This window comes from Cynocephalus volans, chromosome 2 (assembly GCF_027409185.1).
Source record: "Cynocephalus volans isolate mCynVol1 chromosome 2, mCynVol1.pri, whole genome shotgun sequence".
In the NCBI taxonomy this organism is placed as follows: Eukaryota; Metazoa; Chordata; class Mammalia; order Dermoptera; family Cynocephalidae; genus Cynocephalus; species Cynocephalus volans.
In genome coordinates, this window is record NC_084461.1 from 26,598,266 (window position 1) to 26,617,269 (window position 19,004).

Here is a 19,004-nt window from a genome sequence, read left to right on the forward strand (position 1 = left end):
TCTCCATGCTCTTTTCTTCATTTCCTTACTCATTCTCAACTCTATTTGTGTTCATACCAATTCACAGGCCTCAATCTGCTATGGGAACATTTTCATTATTCAATTTTTATGTAATGAATGCCATAATCTTGTTAATTTGAGCTATTCTTATGATTTTGCATTCACTCTATCTATAACTCATCATGAAATTAATTTCTAGTGTAGACAGACTTTACTTCTGATTCCCAGAATTAACAAAAAAGATCTTACAATACTATTTTGCATACATCTGAATTTGATACTCAGCAAATTTGTATTTATATTTTACATTGTTCAGATTAATGATTCTCTCGTGTTCCTGAACTCAGTAAATGGTACCAGCAACAACTTAATGTATCATGACATTATTTGCCATCAAACTGTTTTATTTCCCTCTGACGATATTGATGTTGGAGGTAGGGTCCAGGGGGCCTGATAGTCAGCCTCAACCCTCCCTGTCCTCTTACCAGGTTCTTAACTCCACCACAGGAAAGAATTCAAGGGCAGAATAATGGTAGAAAGTGAGAATAGGTTTAACATAATAGCTAAGAAATACAGGTTCCACAGAGATAGTTCAGCACAGCTCTGAAGACTGAGCCCGCACCAAGTTTAATACAAAAGTAAGTTCAGTACAGGTAACAAGTCTAGCACAAAAGCAAGAAAAACATAGCTGAAGTTCAGTACAGAGTGCAGGCTGGCTCAATAGAGTGAGCAGCCCTTGCTGAAAGGGCTTTACTTTTACTTTGATACAAAGTAAAGTATATACACTTCAGCCAACAAAGTGTGAGTTGCCTCCTAGAAAGTGCGTAACATCCCCACCTTTAGCTGGAATTTAGCTTTTATAGTTTATCTATCTAATGAATATTCAATTAAGTGGGTGGTTCACAGTTATGTAACATTTAGTCTTGCACATGCTCAGTTAGCCTCTCCCTGGAGCATGTTCATTGGTCAGACCCTATCACATGCACCAGGCATACTCAAGAATATTCTGTGCTCTCTATTGAGCATGCCCAGGCACTGGATTTACCTAAGCCAGCCCTTTGTGGTCTCATTTTCCCTGCATTGGTGCTAAAAATAGGTCTAACTGGAAACAGTAACTTTCCTCCTGGGGAGAGCTCAGAGGAGGGGGCCTCAGACCTCAGGGAGTGGCTAGAAACCCAGAGCTGTTTCCTGAAGCCCGAGCCCAAGGAAACTAAGCACCTCCTATATCAATATACCTAATCATTCAATACCCCTGTCTATATTACATGTTAAATACTTCCCAAATACATTTGCTTTTCTTCATCACTTCTTTAAATGGCCACTTCTTTAAATAAGAGCATCAACTCCTGCCTGTGTAACTACTATCTTCCTAGCTAGCCTTCCCACAATTATTTCACCTCCAACCCTATTGAATTTCTATACATACCCAAAGTGTTCTTCTTTAAAGTCTCACAGATCATGTCACATACAAACTTAAAATGCTGCAGCAATTTCTTGTGTTCTAAACCCCAAGTCTAAAATCATTAACCTGGTCTGTAAAGTCCTAACTGCCTCGTGTCAACCTTTCAGCTCTTTCCATTCTATTCTTACGATTCTGAAAAAGGCTGCTGTCACAATGGCATATTTTCATCCTCTCAAATGAACCAAGCTCCTTTTTTTTTTTTTTTTCTGCTTCAGGTCTTTTATGCACGTTCTTCCTTTTGCCAGGGATACTTTTAATTCAGAGTCCAGTTTAAATGCTACTTTCCTATTTTAGCCAACATATTCTTAGTCTATTTCCATAGTACCCTTTACTTGTTTAGAAAAAATGTCAGAATTGTGTCCTAACTTATCTATATAATTGAATGTTTGTCAATCTCCTTGATTAGGCTATAGGTCATAAAAGCAGTCATCAGTTCTGCCCTGTTCACCACACTGACACCCAGTAGAGTGCTTTGCAGGTAGTTGCCTTAAAACTCTTCATTTAGTGAATGAATTCATAAACAATTAAACAAAAATCACAAATGTAAGGTACATGATGAGGTAAGTTTTGAACTTTTTTAACATTTGACATTCATGGGAAGAATAATATTAATAATTTTAATAATAATAATCACAGCTAACATTCACTGTGCAATTATTGAGTTAGGTAATCTTCTGATAACATTATACATTTTAAATAATTCAATTTATGACCAATTCTCACTACATGTTTTTCATCTTTTTTCTCTAAATATATTTTCATTTTTCTCTGTCCTATATGGCATTACTTTGCTATTTTTCTCATTAAGTATCACTTAACACAAGTTCATAAACACAATTTGTTAAAGCTCCATTTTCTCTGTCACTTGAAAGAGTACAATAGATACATTTTTTAGTTCTTATTTGTAAGTGCTTGGTATAATGCTGTTAACTTCAGTGGATACTCAAAATAAACATTGGGCTGGTGAAAATAATGAGGAGATATTCCTTATTAAAATGACTAGAATTCAATCAGTGTTGTTTTACATCCTCAGTAATATGCGTTTCTGAAAATTTAAATAAGAATCTTCAAAAAAAAAGCATAACTGTAATTTTATAACAAAAACATCTATTATCATAATCATAGGAGCTACTTATTTGCAAGTGGTTTTAATTCAATATCAGAAATAAAAGAAAGTGGCTAATGATAAAAATACATAGCTTAGATATTTATGGTAAAAAATCTTGTTATATTAAAAAATCCCAAAAGTATACAATAGGGAAAAAACAGCCTCTTCAACAAATGGTGCTGGGAAAACTTGATATCCACATGCAGAAGATTGAAACTAGACCCCTGTCTCTCTCATCATACACAAAAATCAACATAAAAGGGATCAAAGGCTGAAATTTAACACCCAAAACTGTGAATTACTAGAAGAAAACAGAGGAAACACTCCAGGAAATGGGAGTGGGCAGCACTTTTTTGAGCAAGACTACAAAGGCACAGGCAACTAAAGCAAAAATGCATAAATGGGACTACATCAAACTAAAAAACGTTTGCACTGTAAGTGACACTGTCAACAAAGTGAAAAGACAACCCATGGAATGGGATTTGCCGGCCACACATCAGAAAAAGGGCTAATATCCAGAATATATAAGGTACTTAAATGATTCTACAGCAAAAAAACAAAACAGAACAAAACAAACAAACAAACAAAAAACCAAAACAATTAAAAAATGGGAAAAGGCTCTGAACAGACATTTCTCAAAAGGAGGCATACGAGTGGCCAACAGGCATATGAATAAATGGTCAACATCATTAATCATCAGGGAAATGCAAATTAAAACCACAATGAGATATCATCTCATTCAAGTTAGAATAGCTAATATCAAGACAAAGAATAACAAATGTTGGCAAGGGTGGGAAGAAAAAAAAAAAAAAGAAAGAAAAAAACTCTCCTACGTTGCTAGTGGGAGTATAAACTGATACAGTCACTGTGGAAAACAGTATGAAGATTCCTCAGAGAACTGAAAATAGATCTACTTTATGACCCAACTATTTCACTACTACGGATAAACCCAAAGAAAATGAAATCAATATATCAAAAAGACACCAGTAGCCCCATGTTCATTGCAGCAATATTCAAAATAGCCAAGAGGTGGAATCAGTCTGAATGTCTTTCAATGGATGGACAAATGGATTAAAAAAAAAACTGTGGTATATACACACAATGGAATACTTTGCAGGTATAAAAAGTTGAGATCCAATCATTTGCAGCAACATGGATGGAAATGGAAACTGTCTGTTAAGTGAAGTAAGTCAGGCACAAAAGTACAAATCAAACGTACAAATAGTGCATGATATTACTCATATGTGGAATCTAAAAAAAAAAAAAAATTGGTTCTCATAGAAGTAGAGAGTAGAATAATGGTTACTAGAGGCAGGAGGTGGAGCAGGGCGGGGGAGGAGGAAAATGGGTACACCCTAAGTGAATCATTGTTTAGTATATGCATGTATTGAAACAACACACTGTACCACACAAATGAATACAAATAAATATTAAAATATTTTTAATATAAAAAAGGATGATATAGGTAGGGCTTGTACTTCCAGGCTTATGGGAATGCTTCTACCAAAACTGAAAGTAAAAATAAAGGGGCCTTTTGGAAAGGCTTAAGAAAATATGCATAGTCTGGAAACTCCATGTTTTGAGACGGTTTTCTGATGGAACAACCAAAAGCTAGAGAGAAAACTTGAGAATTACTTCTCTTTTCTATGCCTCGGGCAATCCATGACAAACTCAAAAATAACTGTTTGTGCAGGAAGTGAATATCTGGTATGACTATATACTGGCTTTCTTTAATGAAGCAACACTGGTGTGTAGAGTGAGGAGGTTCAGAACTTCCACTGCCTTTGGTGTCATAAAATGTGTAACAGAATTTAAAATGCATTGTTCCCAGAATTTATTGCACAGTAATACTTAGAGCAAAGAAATGTAACATTCTTGGAAATATGAGCTAGGTTATGACCGAGTAAATACTTTCAATGATTGTGCTCTGTGTTGCATGAATGAAGGCATAAAATTTCAACTTTCAATATAATTATGATAAAAATAATCTTGTTAATGTACTCTAGTTGATTGCCTAATTAATTACATTCATTTTAGATCAAAATGTATGCTAAGCATAGGAATGTCCTTTAGCTGAAGAACGACTTTTTTTTTTTAGAAAAAGATCCCAGACATGAGCAACTGAGAGGCTGTGTAACTATGACATAAAAGTTGTCTGATTTAAAGTACATCATTCCATACTTTGTACATCTGGAAACATTTTGAAGAATTCTCAAAATTGTCTGTCTTAGATTTAATATTTTCTTAGATAATCTGTGTCAGATTATTCTAAGGGTCATACTTTAAAGATTCTTTAAAATATTCCATATTTGAATAGAAATTAACTCCAAATATTTATCTATTTTAAGACGTATTAATAACTAAATAACCTTTTCAACATGCATTTCTGCCAATGGGGGACAGGTTAAAACAGACATGGTTATTTAAATTATTTATTTCTAAAAACATTTATTTTATTAAATTGTTACTTATTACTTATAGTGACAATAAACAGATTGGTACACACAGGTTGGCTTAAAAAGATTATCAAATTTTAAAACAATGAAGATTTCTTTTTTCTTTTTTTTTTTACAGTTCAAGTACCTAATTTAGGTAAAAACAAAACTAAAACAAAATCTTCTTGAAGTATTTAAGGTAGCACACAAAACAGGCCATGCCATTTAGAGCATGTCCAAAATTATATCCAAAAGTCTTCAATCTCTATTTCATTATGCTCTGGATTTTTAAACCAAGAAGTTAAAAATTATCTTGGGTTCAAATGAGTTGCAGTTATTTTTTATTACTCTATAAGAAATTGCCACAAATTTGGTGGCTTAAGTAAGTTTTGTAGGTCAGAAGTCCAGGTAGACTCAACTGGGTTCTCACTTAGGGTCTCACGAGGCCAAAAGGAAGGTGTTGATTCAGCTGAGCTCTCATCTGGAGACACTGGGAAAGACCCTATTTTCAGGTTATTCACGTTGTTGGTATAATTCAGTTTCTTGCAGCTGTAAAGACTGAGGTCCCTGTTTGCTGGTTGGCTGTTTGCGGACATCTCGCTCAGCTCCTAGATGTCACTCTCCAGCTCTACATGCCATAAAAGAAAAATTGCTCTTGACCAGTTAAACATAAGAGGAAAAATTCATTCATGATTACTGAAAGAGTGGAAAGAGATTATTGTAGTACTGGAAAGAGACTGAATTTAACTCTGCTGAAACAAAAGGGGAGAAGATTTTTAAATGCTTTGGTGATCTATTGGAAGGATACTGGTAGATATTAGTGGGGAGGTTGGTCAATGTGATTACGCTACCTGTGTGGAATAATTCTCTTTTATTGACATTAAGCTCCTACCCTCCCACAGAGACTTAGAGGAGTATGTGTTATCTCCTTCTCCTTGGATTATTTCACCTGAAAAGTCTGACTCCCATGTCTTTCATAAAGACATTTCTGGGTTGTAGAAGATTCGTATCTCAAAGAGGCAAAAATATTATAATGACAAATTCTCTTAAATACATGCTCTAAGAAAAATGAGATCAGGGGCCTTTTGTCAGGGAGACACCTTCTAAAGTTTCGTCAAGTTGAGGGGAACATTGTCAAGGTCAATGTGGCACTCTCCATTGTCAAAGCCAGCAGTGGTACCTTGAATCATTCTCATGCTTTGGGTTTCTCTGACTTCTCCTCTGACACCATCTGGAGAAAACTCTACTTATGAAGGGCTTGGTGTTATCAAATTTAGCCCACCCTGATAACATCTGTTTGTCACATAATGTGCCATACTCACAGATAGGACATTCATTATATGCAGAGGTTCTACCTGCAATCACAGAAGTTGGGAATTATACAAAGGTGAGGAGAGCATTGTGAGTCATTCTGAGAATTCTGCTTACTAAATGAGTCATATTGTTTCTTCTTCTATTATAATTTCTAGAAACCCAAGTTAAATTGTAGTACTATTTAGAGCAGGACACTATTCACACTTCAATTGTTTCTTTATGAGTAGGGAAATACAGTGAACTCAGTGTGTGCACAGTGGGGTAAACGGAAAGATGTCTTAACAATTTTTTTTTTGTCTTTCCTTCCCATCTGCCTGTTCTTAGGGTCATATGCTCTTCACATAAGTGTATGAAGAAATGTTTAATTTTGCAATCCTGGGTTCTAATTTGTGCTACTCCAATAGTAGCTTCTCCAGGAACCAAAATCATCTAACACTTCTTTTGAATACCAGAAAGTTATCAAAGAAGTCACCCTATCTGTATACATTCTCAAAGATCCTTTCTGGTAGTCATATTCTTTCTATGATTACAGAAAAAGTGAAATGAGCAGGATTGTGTATGTAAGTGAATCTGTCCATTTAAAAATATGTGGCATGAAAAAGGACAAAAGGGAATGCATTCTGAATACATTATTTATTCAACATATTTGTTGACATTTTCAGAGCTTTTGGTTGGTTGCCAAATGAGTTGTCATTGAAAGTGTCATCTGTTTTAAAGTCCAAGTCTCCAGTATGCACCTCTGTGCATTTCTGAGTAGTAATATAAGGGGTATCTTAATCAGTATTATTAGGTGTAAGTGAAAGCAGGAAACATTTGGCAGGGCTGTTACTGTAATGATGCACTTTGGGCAGAAGGCAGCAGTATTAGATCATGCTGAACGTCTCTAGAGATTGCACTTAGCTCCAGCGAATTAGCAACTAGCTGAATATTTTCCTATTCCCACACACTACAAATATCTCAGTTGCATCTGCTTTTTTTTTTTCTTTGAATCATAGATTGTTTCAAGACCAATGCATTTCAACATGAAAAGCAGTGAGAGCAATGGCTGAGGCATTTCATCCTACAGAAGAACAAATGAAAATACCGTTTGTTCTAATTATATATTATGCCTGTATTGGAGATTGGTAACGTCCTCAATGCTCAGTGGTACAATTAAACAATATTTCACATGTATCATAGAGAAATATAAACTACAGAAAGATCAATTCCCTGAAAGGCTAATAGACCTGTAAGAAAGGATAGCACACAAATATTTTACATAATAGGATGCAGCATATATTAAACAGTATAGTCAATTTTAAGTTATATTTATACTTTTCTTAAAGAAAAATAATTATTGCTTGAAATACGTCATTTGTATACGTATACACACATACAAACACTTCCCGGATATTCAGGAAGTAAAGAAAAAGTGGGTCAAAATTTGCTAATTTAATGAGATTAATAAAATACATTCACCTTTACTTCTACTGCTACAAATCATATTGTAAAAATTAGATCCCCAAGAAATTATCAAATGTAATCTTTCTAGCCTCTATGAACCTTTAAATCTACAGTCACTTAAATATAATCTTATAAGGTTATTTAATCTTCACACGTGACGAACCATCAATAGCCATCTTTGTCAGTGGTGATCAACTTTAGTGTCTAAAATGTAATGCAAATTTATTTACTTAACTTTTAACTAGAGTACTAAAGGCTTCTAAATAAAAGAAGCTGATAAATGGAATTAAAAGAGCTGGTATTTAAAGAGTCAGCCAGAGGCCCAGGGGAAGCTGGGCTTAGAAACACATGCAATGCAGACAGGTGTGTTGTCCCCTGCAGGGGCACCGCAAGCGACTCCTTCAGAGAGTAAGCACAGTGTATAAGAAAGAGATGACTTCTTGGATTTTAGAGAATAAAATACAAATAGAAAGCAAAGAAATAACAAAACAAATAATTATGCCAATATTGTGTACTGACAACTAAGGAAACAGGAAAGGCAGTAAGACGCTCGGCTTCTCTTACAGGAAGGGTTTTTGAAGCCAGGTTTCCTCCAAGTAATAGTGACTCCAGTGACTTACTTTTTAATTGTACCTTAGTGGCTCTATGTTGAATTATTTGGCAATTCATTTACACAAGCAGATCGCTTAGTATTGGTCATTTTTGATTTCCTAGCAAAATGGCAAATGCTGTATTGCAGGACCTAAGGATTTGGCTTTATGAAAATGCTCCATTTTAATGAATTCATGGAGGTGGTCACACAGAAGTAAGTTAAAATTGTGTGTGAAACACAAGGCAGTGCTTGCTCAAGGAGGCAAAGCTCATTTCAAGGAGTGGCTTGTGCACAGTCTGGCAATAAATGAGCGGACACTAAATGAGGACAGTACAAAGAACCACACTCAGCCTTGTGCTATGAACGAACAGGGAAGTGTATTTACAATGCTTTTCCCTTCGGGGTAAACTTCCTGGTGAGACAGAGTTGGGACCCCAAAAGCTAAGGTCAGTTTCTGCATATGCCTTCTAGCACTGACTAGAAAGGCTCATTACCTTGTCCTACTCCCCACAATTCCCTGTTTAAAAAATTCCTGAGGGAGATGGGGTACCGAGCAAAGGGCCTGGGGGACTTTCTTAAAATTCCTCAAGGAAAGAAAAGCTCTGTGATGGAGATTTTGATCTGAGTAAAACTTTTTAAACTTCTTTCTTTAATTTTCACGTTAAAATGCCTTAAGTCTCCTTAATCAGATTGGCTAGCATCTTGAGATCAGACTCAGAGTGCTACCCCAGAACTGAGTGATTCACAGATCTGCACTGAACCAACAAAAACCCAACACAGAATGCATCACAAAATACAGGTATAGATGCTTTTCAAAGAAGCTATCTACCATGAGAGGGGTCTATCCATCCCTGGATATGTGGAGAATATCCAGGTTTGCACTAGGCTTGGGCTCTGTTGCTGGGCCAACCCCAGGCCTGGGTCTCTGGCCACCTGATCTCCCAGAGCGCCAGCTGCAAACACCTGCACTAGGGCAGGACCAGCCAGGTGTGCCAGCTACATCCTATTCTGACTAATACTTTCTCAATGTTAAAAAAGACAGTCTTGTTTTTGGCTCCTGAACATGCCTGTGGCCTTTTCAATTTCAGAGAATCAGCGAATTATTGACTTAAAAACTAAGGTCTTTTCATTTCTTTCTTCCTTTCTTTTTTGTTTCTTTCTTTTTCTTTCTTTTGTATGTTTCTCATTAATATGTAAACTGATATATTTTGTGTTGAAATTCCAGAAAAAAATATTTAAAATCCATGTAATATTTTCTTGCATTTTATGTAACAGACATTCTAGGTAACTCAATGGATTATAAACTGGTCTAGGTAGAAGGTACACTACTTTGGGTAGAAGCATGATAAAACACATGCTAAATACTTTATCACAGAAATCTAGGGTCACCTATACTGTTATTTCAGCTAACACCAGAGGGATATTTGACCAGAGGAATTAATAGAAGGAAGGAATAGCTGCAAATGTATATCCAGTGGAAATACTTGCAGATTCTTAAAATGTGATTTAAAAATAAGGAGTGTCACAGCTAAAGAAGAAGTTGTACTAACCTCAGGTTGCTTCCATACCCACACCCCAAGCATCATCTCTAATTCTTGGTCTCAGAGCAATTCTGTTATAATTCCAGCTTTCTCCTTTTATTGTGTAGGGTTGGTGATACAACTCAGTTTCAAGTGAAAGATATTAAAACAAAAAAGGCTTAAGCAGAAATATAAATGCATTGGTCTAAGGGCAGGGGGGAATCGACAGAGAAGTCAAACTTTAATAGGACTGAGTCCAAGTGCTTAAAAACCATTGTCATTAAAAACCATCATCAATAATTGTTTTTTTTTTTTAATACAACTGTTAATGTCCCTTTCCTCCATGTTTGCTTTATTTTTAGGCAATCTCTTTCCAAGACAAAGATGCCACCAGAAGATCCAGGTTTTTATTTTGTCACTGGCATTAAAATGACATGCCTCTTTCTTAATACTTGAATTACAAATTTCAAGACTGGGTTTATAGACCAGCTTGGTACATGTACTCATCTTTGATCATTTGGAAGGGGAGGAAATGCCATGAGTACTCACTTTGGACTGTACCTATCCAGGGATAAGGGAGGCCTGATCTGAAACATGTGGACCTGGAGTAGGAAGAAACAGTTCCCCACGAAGAAACAGTTCCCCATGAAGAAACAGTTTATTCTTAATTTTACATATATATATATATATATATAATATATATATTAGATGTTGGCAAGCACATTTAGTGATGAACTCAACACACTCTGGGTTCAGAAAGTACAGCCTGGGTCCAAAAATTGAAATATTGAGATGTCCTATCACCGCTGGGGATGATGGCTTTGTGTGCCCAGCAGGCTTCCCTTCTTCTGTGAATGACACTGTCTGTGTTTGGGGGATTTACTGGGTATGGTAATCAATGGTCACAATATCATACATAGTTACAAAACAGGCCAAGTAAAGCCATTTATAGGACTTGTTCTGAAAATCAGAAGTAGAGGATTCAAAGAATCAATCTCTCTTGGGTTAAAAACTTGAGATTATTCAGTGGCCATATCAATATATATAATAAAGAGTTTCTGAAGTTAATTCACATATAAAAACAGATCTGAGATTTAGTGTGTAGTCCTAAAAATATTTGAGATACTTCTTCCAGTTCCTTTGAAGCACTTATTCTATAGAAAATTGTATTATACACCCACTTTTTTGTTGTCCTAATAAGTTTGTGATATGCTTCTTAAATTGAAACTAAACGTTCTATAAAATGCCATGGCCTTCACAAGTCATGTCAAAAGAAGCTGCATTTCTTACATGGCTGTGGAATCTGAAATAGGGAATCATTTTTCAGTGTCCGTTTACTTCTAAAATAGCTTACAGGAATTGGGAATCTAATTCTTGGTTCAAATTATGTCTTCTTATGAAAGCACAGTTCATTAACACAGGAAAAATCAACATTCTTGAGGACAGCAGATGGCACTTTTACACGTCTGTCATAGTGATCCATAGAAACTGTGGATAGCCATTAACAGTATGCATATGGAAAAATTTATTATGACATAAAATGATATGGGTTAGTGGTAAACCACTCTGAATAGGTCAGAAGTAAAAGATATAAATATCATATAGTCAACTCTTTCCCTTAGACGTCTCCAGATCAGCCACTTTTAACCTTAATTCTTCTGCTTTCTGCACCCTGCACTGTCACTGTATTAGTAACATTGGAACTAACATCACCAATATCTTCTCAGGACACAGCAAACTTTCATTTCTCATAACATAGAGTTCAGTGCAACTTTTGTTGGTGTCCCCAGTTTTTACCACATTGTCTTCAATTTTGCCATGCAGTGGGAAGAAATAATAAAGAAACTTGTAGTATAAAATTTAAGAGTCAAACCAGAAAACAGGGTGCATCCCTTTCTCCCGTGGGTCAATGGCCAGAATTCAGGTGCCTGACCCTAAATTAACTTTGCAAGGTATAAGTTTAGCCATGTTTCCAGGAGAAAAAGAAACAGTAAATGGCAGTCTGCAACACAATTCTATTCATGGTCAATATTACAGTATATATTATTTTCATCTTTGTGTTATACTTTCTACCATGCAATGCTTTTGTAGTCCACACATTATTATACATAAAGATATGAAAGTGACAAAAATTCTTAATAGTTTCAAATAGGTTTGCCATGATATTAAGTAAATTTAGTTAGGACTCAAAATTGAAAACAAATCTTTCTAAGAGTCTTTTCAATGTCCCTACCATCATTATAATATAAAAAGTTAATAAATATATAGATAGAAGAAAATAAATTAAAGCCTCTGAAATGTAATTCCATAAGAGAACATAGGTAGAAACTTTAGATTAGAAACCAACAACCTATACTTCATAGAGTACTTGGCTACTGAAATAAATATCCATATATATTTTTTTCAAAGTATTCTAGAAGGAAGCAAGGCCTACATAAAAACAATTGATTTAACTACCCTGGAAGTGGAAGAAATAAGTGCAAGTCTTGTTTTGCCAGAATTATGATTTTTCATTACTGAGCAGAAAAGGGAGCTGCAGTGGCAGTGTGAAGATCTATATAAGAGAAATCATCTGTTCATACAGGAATGAGGCCAAATACTGATGTAAACCAGAATACATCAGTGTGGCATGATCAAACACAGTTCACCTGCTACCGTGCATATAGCTGCAATGCAAATTAGCTAAGACAACATAGGCCCATAAAGGAGAAGTTTCAAAATTTTAAATAAAATGTTTCCAGATTTAAATAATTGGAACTAAATTAAGGGAAAAAAGGAAATGCCTTTGCATAATTAAAGAGAAAGCCTTGAAAATGCATAAAGACAAAAAAAAAAGTTGAAAAGATCTGCCAAAGTTGTTTTTTTTTGTTGTTGGTTTTTTGTTTTTTTTTTTTTTTTTCAGAATAATAATAGTCACTTTAGTGGGTAGAAACATTGCTTTTTTTCCATGATGTCAAGCTCTTTGGTGACACTGTGATGCTGCAAATACAAATAAAACAGATGCAGTGACACTTTTCCCTGTGCTAAAAATGAATGCCTAAATACTCATAAAACTTGATTGATAGAAAGGTAGACTGTATCAGATTTTTAAACAGTGATAGAATTTATGCTTTTTTTTTTTTTTTTTTTTTTTTGATCAGCTACCCTCAGGCATAGTCCCCAGGGGAAAAAACATGAAACGCTAGGATGTCTGCAAATGATGGACTGGCTGATCCTAGGTGTAAATGCCAGTGGATATTTAATATGCTTGAATAACTACTAGGACAGTTATAAGCTTAGTGGAAGCCCTGATTATAAAGCTGCCCAAGTTTTTAATTACTCTGTCATGTACTTTTTCCTCCTGTAAGTTCTGATATTTTTAGTGCATGAATTTGCAGAATTCATGAGATTTTTATTTTCAATCAATATACATAATCAGATTTTAGCAAAAACACTAAACAATACTTAAGGACTTTCATGAAGATGATGGATCTGAGTAAAGAGGGAACATAGTGCCGATAGCAGCCAAGTCACTAAAAGACCAAAGGGTGTTTGGAGCTGGGTAAGGTATTTTCAGATATAGGCATATTTCTTTAAAAATGGAAGTAAAAGGTAAAAGTAACCCAACAGGCAGGTTAAAAATAGGAAAGATTTTTATGATTCAAAAAATGTGTTTTTAAGGCTTTGGAATTGCCTTAGAACTTAATGATTTCAATTTAAAAATCTGTTAACAAACAAAGCAAAACAAGCACACCCAAAACAAGCCAAACTAAGCAAAGCAGTATAAAGAAAATAGTGCAAAAAATGCATTCCATGAGACATAAAGTTAATGAAACAAATATTAATAACTGAATCAATTTAGGTGAAGAATTAGTAGAAAGTTACTAATTGTACTGTTTTTGCAACTTTTCTGTAGATTTTTAGTTGAGGACACTTATTTTAATTATAGAATTTGTTAGACAGAAAGCTGATGTAGAAATGGTTAACAAATGAAAATATCAGAGAATGTTGCAATTCGAGACTATGCTATGAGATAACTGTTAGATGAATGATAACTAATATGCCCATTAGTTTCAGGAGACATTTAGGCTCGTAATCAACAGGTCACATAGAGTGAAAAAAAACCATGTAAATAGGGACATTAATTAGAAATCTACATGTAGGAAAAAGTGCTAAAAACCCCACATTTTTGCCCCTTCACCCTTAGAGCACAGATAAAAAGTGTTTTTCATTTAAAAAATGCATTCTTGCTAAAATGTATTCAGAATCAGAACTTGGGTGAAAACTAGGGATTTGGGGGGGACAACTGATAGCTGGGGAAAATTTTATCCTAAGTTTGACATCATGTCTTCAGCCTGGCAACCAGCTTTCTATAAACCTGATTGACACAGAGTACTTAGGAAGAAGTTTTACTCAGAGAAGGTCTAGAAGTAAAGACCTAGTAGGAAAGCCAACTGATTATTCAAACCATAAGGACAATCTATATTTCATAGGAAACCAAAGGTCTAAGCGAACCAAGCAAATAAACACCATGACATGCAGATGAGCAAATGTCCAGAAAGTTCTGAGCCTTAGAAATAGACCAAAAATGTTTTACTCAGTCAAGTGCATTTCAAGTGTAAAGTCTATTCAGATTGGAAATGTTAAGCATTCAAGAATTACGAATATTAGGCATTAAGAAATGCAGAGTCAGTGATTTCACCTGGTGAAGGGGATTATTAGAAAATACAATACAATCACCAAAATTATGAATTAAAATAATAAAAAAATGTGAATTAATGAAACTATTCTATATAATTCTGTAATGGCAGACACATGTCATTTTACGTTTGCCAATACCCATAACCTGTACAACACAAACACTGAACGTTAATGTGGATTTTTGTAATAATAATGCAATGGATTGAATGGCCTCCAAAAGTCATTGAAGCTTAATCACCTCTGAAACTGTTGAGGGTGGGAAATCCTATTATGGTAATTGATAGGTGTGACCTTGAAGAGGTGATTAGATTGTGAGGACCATGCCCTAGTGAATGAAATAATAAGTGGATGGTTTAATGGTGGTCGTGGGCATAATTCTGAGGGCTTTAAATGGTGAGCACATGAGGAGTTCTCTCTCTCTCTGCTCCACCATTGCTCTGCATCACTGTCACCACCAGTAAGGTCTTCGCCAGATGTGTTTCCTGGATTTTGGACTTCTCAGCCTGTGAAACTGTAAGCAATAAATTTCATTTTCTTACAAATCATCCAGTTTCAGGTATTTCTGTTACAAGCAACAGAAAAGGACTAATATAAATAATATATCCATATTATCTCATTAACTGTAAACAAAAATATAAACAAAACAAAATGAAATAACAGGAGATACCACTAAATATCTATTATAAAAATAACAGGAGATACCACTAAATATCTATTATAAAAATTGTGGGGGTTTTTTGTTTGTTTGGTTGGGTTTTTTTTTGGATAATGACAAATTCTGGTACAAATGCAGAAAAACAGAAACTCTCTTAAATTGCTAGTAGGAATGCAAAATGGCACAGCCACATTGAAACACATTTTCTTACAAAGCTAAATGTTGTCTTACCACATGATCCAATAATTGTGAAACTAGAAATTTACCCAATTGAACTGAAAACATATGTTCACATAAAATCCTGCACACAAATGTTTATGGCACCTTTATTCATAATTCCCAAACTGGAAGCAACCAAGATATTCTGCAATAGGTTAATGAATAAACAAACCGTGGTTAACCATACAATGGAATATTATTCAACAATTAAAAAAAAATGAGTCATCAAGCTATGGAAAGACAGGGGGGAACCTTAAGTGTATACTGATAAATGAAAGCAGCCAGACTGAAAATGCTACATACTATATGATTCTGATTATATGATATTCCAGAAAAGAAAAAAACTATCACTATCATAATTCCTTTAATAGGTTTGGAATAAAATTTTGCAAAGCTACCGTGTAAAATGAAATTAAAACTTTCTTTAGTGAATGAATTGTGGGAGCTAGGCTTTGCACTGTTGGAGTAAGAGTTTATAGATAAGCAAGGCAAAAGCTAGAATGGCACATAATAATGGATAAAAATGGAGATATTAGAAATAATACAAGATTATCTTAATATAGACACACACATATAAATATTTATAGATCTGTGTGTATACATGGGCTGGTATCCATACACACATATATATATAATTTTTTTTTTTTTCTCTGTGAACTGAAGGGGCTTAAAATAAATGACTCTTTATTAACAAGCAACATATCTAGTACCAAGATTTTGGTTCTAATACCATTTGTAATAGAAAAGTCAGACCTTTGGAGAAATGGCTGATTCTAGGAGACTTGGGCTGATTCTAGGACTGGGGCAGTAAGGACACAAGATGAGTCTAGAGAAACATATAGTGACAGAAAGTAAGGAAGGACTAAAAATCAGTAACCAGAAACATTTATATGATTATGTCAAAAGAACACTGATGTAATTTGAATTTTGTGCTCCCCCAAATGTCTCTGTGTGTATATGTGTGAATTTAAGTCCCAACAGCCAGTGTTTGCAAATATGACCTTATTTGGAAATAGGTTCTTTGCAGATGTAATCAAGTTAATATGAAGTTATAAGATAAACCATTATCCAATGCCTAATGTCCTTACAAGATGAGAGAAATTTGTGGACACAGATACACACAGAAGGAAGAGGGCCATGTAAAGACACAGAGTCACAGGGGAGAATGCCATATGAAGATAGAGATGGAGATCAGAGTGAGGCATCTACAAATTTACAAGTCAAGGAATGCCAAGGATTGCTGACAACCACCAGAAGTAAGGAGAGAGGATGGAAGAGATTCCCCCTCAGTGCCTACATAGGAACCAACCCTTATAGTACGTTAGTTTCAGATTTCTAGCCTTGAGAACTGTGAGAAAATAAATTTCTGTAGCTTGAAGCAACCTAATTTGTGGTACTATTATGGAAATCTAAGAAAACTTACACAGATTCTTTAGTTAGGAAGTGTGGTATTGCTGGAACAAACAACTAAAAGTTTTGAAGTGGTTTTGGAAATGGTTCATGGTTAGAGACTGGAAGAAATATGAGGTACTTGATAGAAAAAAGCCTAAATTTCCTCAAAGAGACAGTTAGTTAGAAAGGTGGATGTTAAAGGCAATTATGTGAGTGTTCAGATGCCATTAAGGAACATGACAGAAAAAGCTTCTATTGTTTTAAAGAATCGTAGTTCATTATGAACAGAAGGTTGGTAGAGATATAAATGCTATGGGATATTGGAAGAAAGGTGATCCTTATTATAATTTGAGAGAGAACTTGACTGGGTTATATTCTACTGTTGGGAGAAAAATAGAATTTATAAGCAATGAAGTTGGATATTTAGCTGAGGAGATTACCAAGCAAAGTATGGGAAGAACTCTCTGCTTTACTTATCGTAAAATGTGAGAGGAAAGAGATAAAATGAGAAAAAAGTTGTTAAGCAGAAAAGATCCAATGTGGGGCTAGTTGGTTAGTTCAGTTGGTTAGAGTGTGGTGCTAATAAGGTCCAGGATTTCACAAAAACAACACTTGCTTTGATTTGGACAGTTTTCCTCCTATACAGGTAGCAGCAAAGGATTAGAAATTACGCTCTGGAGAGAACATTAAAGGTACGGTTGGACAACTATTTGCTAAGTTTACTAAAGATGTTAGGCATGGATCCAAACATCTCAGCAGGTGCCAAGAATAGAGATTGGGTTATTCAGGAAGGATGTGGGGAACTCTTATGTATAATGGCTTAGAATCTCATGATTGCGTGGAAGACTATCAAGGATTATAAGAATTTTACAGCAGCAGACACTATAATCAGGGACTTGTAGGAACAGAAATAGCACAAATGAAGGGGAAAAAATTACACCAAGGACTAAGCCATGGAAGCAGGGACCAGAGAGAGATGAGCTGGGGGCCCAGAGCCTGGGTGGACCAGTGGGCCTCAAGACCTAATGGAATTTCCCCACCTGGTCTCAGACTTGCATGGGACAAAAGTCCCATTTTAGGTTTCCAATTTTTCCCCTTTTGGAATGTGAATATCTATCTTATGTCTGCCTCACCACATTGTATTTTTTTTTTAAAGATTGTGATACAAAGTATACCGTCAGAGTACTCTAGAACAAAATTAAAAAATCAAACACTGAAGGAAAATTGAAAAAGTCATAATTATATGGGAATTTAAAAATACACTAAGGGGTCGAAGAAGAAATTTTAACACATACTGTAACCGACTTTGATATAACTGAAAATACAAACTAAACAGAATATAGCTAAATCAATGCTCAAAATTTACAGCTGCAATATACCTAATATTAAAAAAAGAAAAGAAAAATCTCAAATCAACAACCTAATCTTTTACCTTAAGAAATTAAAAGAAACTTAAGAATAAATTAAACCCAAAACAAACGAGAAAAAATGTATGAATATTAGAGAGGAAATGAATGAAATTGAGAATAGAAAAACAGTAAATAACAATCAACAAAAATTATTTTTTAAAAAGATCAGCAAAATTATTAAACCTTTAGCTACACTGACCAGTAAATAAAAGAAAGAAAAATAAAGCTCAAATTACCAAAATTAGGAACAAAAGGGACACAACTTTTGATCTTACAGAAATAGAAAGGATTACACAAAAACATTCCAACTATACAGCAACAAATTACATAACTTAAATAAAATAAGCAAATTCCTAGAAAGACATAAACTAATAAAGCTGACTCAAAAGAAATAGAAAATCTAAGTAAAACTATAAGATGGAAGAAGGTTGCATTAGTAATTTTAAAATTTTCTACAATTAAAATCAACAAAGAAAAACTCAGTTTCTCTGGTAAATTCTACTAAATGTTTGAAATGAATTAATATCCATCCTTCACAACTCTTACCACAAAATGGAAGCTAAGGACATATTTTCTAATACATTTGATGGAACCAGTATTATCTTGATAGCAAAACCAAAGATATTACAAATAAATACTTGAACCAATATTTCTTATGAATATAGATGCAGAAATCCCCACCAAAGTTCTAGCAAACCGAATCCAACAATACAGTAAACAAATGATACAGAATGAAGTATCTTAGAACTGGAAGGTTGGTTAAACCTCTGAAAAT